Raw genomic sequence first — 7485 nt, 5'->3', positions numbered from 1 at the left:
CCCAGGTTAGGAATAACTGAATTAGATGATCATGGCTTAGCTGATTTGGGGGGGGCTGACTACAACCATTCCTCAGGGCCTGCCTTCTTCACCCTCATAGCGTCAATCGGCACACAGGCCACTCTAGTGCTTGCGAGAGCAGTTCTATACTCCTCCAGGTAAAACGGTCAGAAATGAAGGCACCGTGTTGATAAATCTGGTGTCTGAAACCAATCTTAATTTACAACATGGAGGAATGGAAGGCGGTAAAGAAGTGGAACTTCTGGATAGAGAAGAGATGACTTTTTCTAGTATTAGTATTGCACTGAAAGCACAATAAAGAAGGAAGATGTTAATTTATTCAGATAGAGAGGAATAAAGTGTTGCTCTTTGGCATCTTAAAAAGAAGATAAATCCCATGTCTGGGTTCCCATGAACCTGCATCCAGGACAAATATAGATAAATAAATATTTGAGAGCCAAAAATCATATTTTTGTCAAATATATTTTAATGTTGTTAATTCAGCAAACAGAGACAAATGAAAATCTGTAACATTTACAGATTTACAGATTTACATTTACGGCATTTATCAGACGCCCTCATCCAGAGCGACTTACAATCAGTAGTTACAGGGACAGTCCCCCTGGAGACACTCAGGGTTCAGTGACTTGCTCAGGGACACAATGGTATTAAGTGGGATTTGAACCTGCATCTTCTGGTTCATAGGCGAGTGTCTTACCCACTAGGACACTACCACCCTACAGATGATTCAGTGCCAAGCACCAGTGGCCTCCAGGCATCGGAACCAGGCCCAGCAGAGTCCGAAAACTGGTCAGTGTCCATCTTCAGTCGCCAATCTGAGGACCCTGAGGAAGAGATTATTCTAATAGCATTACTGGCAAGGATAAGTGTTTAGCCCTCACATTTTCGTACTGCTGAATGATGTCCTGCCTTGTTCTAACACTTCTGTGGATGCTGCGGAGCATCAGATGGCATCTGGTTGTTAAATATTGTGCAGAACCACAAAGGCCAAGATGTTGTAACACACTGTTTCGGGTTTTCAGGGTCCAGCTTTCTCCCCTTCAGCATCGTAATGTTTTTTAATTTATTTCAGCAAGAAGTTGCAATAACACCATTAATCTTCTTATGCTTATGCTTGTCCCCATTCAATTAAAACAACACAATACTTTAATCAGTTAAATAAGTGCTGCAAAAGTGTTATCAGAGCTAACATGTTGTATCTTACTTTACACAGATAAATATGCTAGATGAGGATGTTGATGACCCTGACCCTTAATTCATAACACAGACATGGTCTATAGATTGTCAGTGCACTGAATGGACTCCCAACTGAATTTGTTAGAGCAAGAGGCTCTAAATATGTTGCCAACTGCCTGATGAGAGGATGTGAAGGCAGGGACAATTTCAGCTATTAACTCTGGAGAAGAAGCTGTAGTGCAGAGGAGGTGGTTTGGATTTCAGGTGCTGATTCATTGCTCCGATGAATGGGTTGTAGAGCAAGGGGTGGGGTCTGGGAAAGGCAAATTGCTTATATATGATGGCTGCAGTGCAAAAGATGAAGTTGGAGGACTTGCTAGGGGGACAGAAACAATTGTATTGTCTATGTCTATATTGTCCTTTTATTTCTTTTATATAGGTCTAGGACCTAGTGTGTGGTCATAAGCCTTCAGTGTGTGTAGCTTTAAATGCAAATGAGGAGGAGAGATGCGGGACGAGGAGGAGAGCAGCTGTTGAACGGGCATTCGCTGAAATTACGTCCTCAACACAATCGCAATCAGGAAGTTGTGTCTGCATTTTCCAGAATGAAATAAAATTAACCAACTGGTTCTACAGTGTCTTGTGTAACCGAACTAAAAAAATACATTTGTGCTCATTTTTACATCCAATCACTAAGCAATGCTTTTCACATTTGAAAGACATGATGGTCGCAGTAGTTACTTTTTTAAGGGGTTGGAAAATCTTGGGGCAGACAAAGCATGATACAGGGGAGGTAACCTTTCCCCTTATGACGACATAAGGCGAGACATTCCAGATTTAACCATCTGAGCTGCTGCACCAAAGCAGAATAACCAAAGCATGCTTTATACATATTACCATTTTTAGCCACTGCAGGACTATAGACAGGCTAGGGGACTCGTATTAATATTAAGTAATGTCATGTGATGGTCCGGATTGTGGCTGGACATGGGAAGATTCCCAGCATGCTTAACCAGCGCCGACCAGAGTTTGTTGTTCAGTCATTGAGTTCTTTCCTCGAACTGACTCAGCTTAGCACTTTTCAGCTTAATTTAAAAGTAAGCCCGATCCTACTCTCCTTTCCAAACGTGCCTCCTTTTGACTCTCATATGTTTCCTGTGTGAATGGCAAATGCCAGTGGACATTGCAGTATAAACTGATTCGCGTTCACAGATCAAACCTGCAATACTCATCAACTCCTTTGCACTCTCCGCAATTGGGTTCCCTCGTATTGCGTTCATATTTGTGTTCATTGGCGTCTTTTCATCTCTAATCCTGACAAATAATCTCAGAAAGTTACATTTTCATAATAGGTGACCCTTAATGGAGTGTGAAGGGCCCCAACTCTGGGGCATTGGTGGTCTAGTGGGTAAGGAAGCAGACCTGTAATCGGAAGGTTGTCAGTTTGAAACCTGAGCCGCTGTGGCGCCAATGAGAACGGTACCGAGCCCACACACTCTCTTCATCGATGGTAACTTGAAAGCACGTTGTAAGTCGCTCTGGATAAGGGCGTCTGCTGAGTGCCTTAAATGTAAATGTAAATAAAAGTCATAGTCGGTCATACCTTTGAATGGATTTAGAAATCAGAAATTAGGACAAAACCTTGTAACTCTCTCTCTAGGTTAGTCTGAGGTCTCCAGCAAAATTCACAACCTTATAATGTTGCCCCGATCCTTCTGGAGAAAAAAATGAAAGGTCCTCCTAGACAGGTTCTTAACACAGCTGCGAGCACATGGCTCCAGTTGTTGGCGGCGTGGGCAGGTGGGAGTAGTGAGAGTGGGGGGATGGGTTCACTCACTATATCGGAAAGGGCAGCTATTCAATTTAACATTCTCCCACTCAAAGCTGATTATCACATAAAAACATGGAAGGACATTGTTTTTTCTCTGACTCAGTTGCATAATTGGCTAATACACAATGTAAAAAAATAATTCATTTTAAACCATAACCCTGAAAATGCTACAGAATTATTCAATAAACTGTGCATTTAAGTCATTTCAAAAGACCTGTTGAGCCATTCTTTACCACTTTATGCGATGCAGCCTCATTTTACATTGTCTCATTGTAACATTCATTTAGATAGAAAAGCTAAAGCTTGGAATGGATAGATAAGAAAGAGCGCAGCAGGTTTACAAGAATGGGGCCTTCAGTAATTGTGATAAACAAGGTCATTTGGCGTGTACTTGTAAAATTAGTGATAATAGATTTCCCAGTTCATCAATCATCTCAGATCATACTTACTTTGCAACTCTCAGGCATAAACAGCCGGTGACCCCTGTAATGAAGCAGGGACGGAAGAGCACAAACGCAAGACTCGCAAACGCAGGGATTTAACAATAAATAAACAGAGCTCATGAACTGTCACACAGAAAAAAACAGGGTAAAAAAGGAATGACAGCACAAGAACATGACACATAGGAGTCATATATAATACATATATAGTATAGAGACATATATACTAATAATAACAGATGGAAACACTCAGGGCAATCAGGAAACACAAGACACGGCAATATGAAAGGTCGTCCGGAACTTGAAACTTTCAGTATGTGAGACTGATGTTTTGGTGGTTGAAGGTTCTGACCTCATAGACTAGAGGTGGGCCAACTTTTTAGCTCAGGGGCCACATTGACAGGTGGGCCGGGCCCACACCAGATGCATACATATGAGACATATCAGACATAAACATGAAAAAGGCATTACAGTGTTCATTTTACATTCACTTTTAGTGGGAACAGTGTTGCTGACCACCTTTCACTTCAGAGAAAGTGTCTCTAGGCACCATCTTCAGAGAATAAGCGCAGCCACATTCTCATTAGTCAGTAAGTAAAAAGTGGCCATGTTGTACTGTTGACTTGGCCTACCAGCTTGTACAAGTAAAAAGCTCTTATTCCTGCCAGAATGAGAGCTGGGTGTTACCAGTTCAGCGAAAACTTACCACATTATTTAAATATGCATATACATGCAGATCTTTTACTTTCCCACACCCCAGATATTGCAGATATTCTGTGAAACCAAAGCGTAAACACCAGAGGCTAGCGTCCTTTTCAACTCTGAACCTCCTCACCATTGTGTATTTACAACGCAGGTGAGGTCCATGCAGCCACAATGACATCTGTAAACCAACTGTAAGTGGATTGTATTATAATAAATTATTAATCACCAGACAGCCACTACACCAACACTGGCCAGTAAAACAAATGTACCCACATCCAGCCCGCCTACTAAACAACAGGCCCTTTCTGCCCAGGGTGTGCTTCAGCACCCGTGACTCTACAGCACTGACTGAAAGAAAGGAATGACGTGAATGAGCGAGGTAGGTACCTAGTACCACTTCAGAAGTTTCACCTCCAAACTTCAGCCCAAACGATTCCAGTCATTCCCGAGGGCTGTCATTTGTTGTGCTTGCATGGTGTGCCAGGATTAATTCCTGTCTCTTTCTGTACTCAAAAGCAAGACGTCATCACTAGCTTTTGTCAAAGAAGTCATAAGCAATGATTCATTTGGGGCACTGGATTGACATCAGCACCTGACCGTTTTGGGAACAGAAGGCTGGGTGTCAACAAAATAATTTTCTGTCCTTTAAAGAAAAAAGACTCTGTCCACAGAAGAGACATGACAGTGGTGCAAAATAATTATTTTTCTGCCAAAATACATTTAAAACAATTATTAACAACATTATTTTGTCAAGTGTGAGGGGGGCGGGTCAAAACCCATTGAGACATACTGTATGTGACTATGGGCTATATAAGAAATAAATGTTGTTGCTGTTGTTTATTTTAGAATGTTTTACATACATTGCTCATCCCCATTTCTAGGACGTTATTGGATGATCATGTGGGAAGCTTATTGAATTTACTGAATACTGTTCAACCACAGATTCAACTACAGATCACAGGACCTTTTTACAGTAAACCTGATTAATTTTTTTATTATCCTTCTATGGCATGTTTTCAGTGTCGCCATTAGCTATAGTTTTCTGACATTAGTGCTGCATTTATTGTATTGTTAAAGTTGTTGAGTCTTGAACCATTTGTTGAATGACAAAGCAAAACTCTTCACGCACATCAGCAGACAGAGATGAAGGAGGCAAGAGGAAGAAGGGATCAATCTGGCCAAAGTGCAAAACAGCCCTGAAGATCCTGGGTCCATAGATCTGTACATGATGAAAAGGGGAGGGCAGCCCTGAAACACCTGTGACTGACCCCACAGAGCATCTGTGTGGGCAATTCTTCTCTCTACCACATCCAACCTATTTTTGTACTGATAGTCAATAATGCTCTTTACCTCGTCTGACAGGCAAAAAAGGAAAAAAGAACAATATTACAGATTTTTATTTGTTACAGTGCTAAATTAAATTTTCATGTTTTGGTGAGAACGACCCCAGTACGTCCTGTTCAGATACCAACTGAGAGGTTTCCTCGCAGTCTGACAGGCTTACTGAAAGAGCAGCCATTTGCACCAGCTCATCATAACTTGTTTCATCCATTAGAGATTTAGGTCAAGCTTTTACAGGTTCCACAATCTCAGACAGTAAAGTGGAGGAAATGGACGTTACGTTGCACTTGGGTCTGATTTATTCAATGGGAACCATCAGCTCCATGCACAAAATGAGCCTCTATGAGGGAAAATAGAAATAGATTATACCGGTAATAGAAAATCTAGTTTAGCTGTAGCTTCTACAAGGGGAGCGCTAAAAGTGTACAAAAGGTTAAAGGTATGGAGTTATATTGGGGTTGTTTTGGTGCTGTTTATTTAATATTAAGATGTCTCTGAACAAAACAGACCATGAAAGCTAAACCAAAAAGCATTAGATTCTGAAACCCTTTTATTGTGTCTTTTTTCAGATGACCCACAAAGTGAAACCATCTTCACCTGTGCTCAACTACACTGACTAGGGGTTGTTCTGAAGGCATTGTGCAATGATTCGGCACAGATTGCCACAAATCATTTCTCTTTTTACTATTTGTATTACCTCCAGGGCTTTCACAAAGTGTAGGTGTGTGTGTGTGGGTGTGTGTGTGTACATAGAGATGAGCAGCAGTATTCACAGTATTGTTTAGAAATAACCAAGTGAGAACTTGAAGCTAAAGGGGATTGGGACTAAAAGGCTTTGCGGCTATACAAAAACACACTTGTTATTGAGAATAAAGATGAAAAATGTACTCTTTGTAGAAGTCTGTACTGATTAGTCCAGGTTCATCCTGTTCCAGAGTGATGGGCGCATCAGGGTAGAAGGGAAACACTTGAAGTGATGCGCCTATCATGCATGGTCCCTGTTATAGCCTGTAAAACAGTGTTATGATCTCTGGTTGCTCCAGTTGGTCTGACCTGGGTTTAGGAACTGTCATGATCCGGTCCAGCGGGGGCTACTCTGGGTCCAGATTTCATGTTATTCCTGTTTTATTCAGTTTCCTGATCATGTTTACCTGTGTATGATTGTATAAAGCTGCCCTGTTCGTGTCTGTTCGCCATCGGGTCATTGTTTGGTGATGTTTCCCTTGTTCCCGTTTAGTGACGTTGTGCATATGCGTCCTTCTTCCTCGCCATGTCCAGCCATCGTGACCACAACATTATGTGGCAACAAAAAGGATTTATGCAGAACTATGCAATAACAAACAAAGTTGGAATACTAACAACCAACTTGAGTTTATACTGCTATGTTTCATCAAATTTTTCTCACAACATTGACACTATTTTTGTTTGTCCACACAGTTTTCAATTTACTTAGGGGACCTTGATTTTTCTCTAAAAAGAAGGACATCCACCTCCAGTTTCTTTGCTCTGTCCATGGTTAACTTTGTCACTAATGCATTTAAGAATTTTATATGACCACTTAGGCATCTTATTTTCCTCTGCACCAACATTATTACCAACATGTACTTTTAAATTTGCTTTCTTGTACTTTAAAATGAAAATTTTCATCTGATATATTTTTTAAAACAGAGTGATCCTCCTTAATGGCCCCAGTGAATCATTACAGGATAATAGCAGAACTTTCTGCCTTGCTTTCAGACTTACATTAATCTTTTAATGGGCCAGAGTATGCAGGTGGAATCTCCCATGATAAACATTTAGATCCGCAAAAAAAAAATTAATAGCCTGTTAATCCCAACAGACCTCAAGAGAGACCATGTGTGACTCTGAGAGGTTATAGAAGTAAATGACCGAACTGTAGCTAGATAGAGCACATTGTCCAACAATGTGTGTGTGTGTGTGTGTGTATGTGTGTGTGTGTGTGTGTGTGTG

The sequence above is a fragment of the Denticeps clupeoides genome, chromosome 3 (genome assembly GCF_900700375.1).
Source record: "Denticeps clupeoides chromosome 3, fDenClu1.1, whole genome shotgun sequence".
NCBI classification, from domain to species: domain Eukaryota; kingdom Metazoa; phylum Chordata; class Actinopteri; order Clupeiformes; family Denticipitidae; genus Denticeps; species Denticeps clupeoides.
This window is presented reverse-complemented; position numbering follows the sequence as displayed.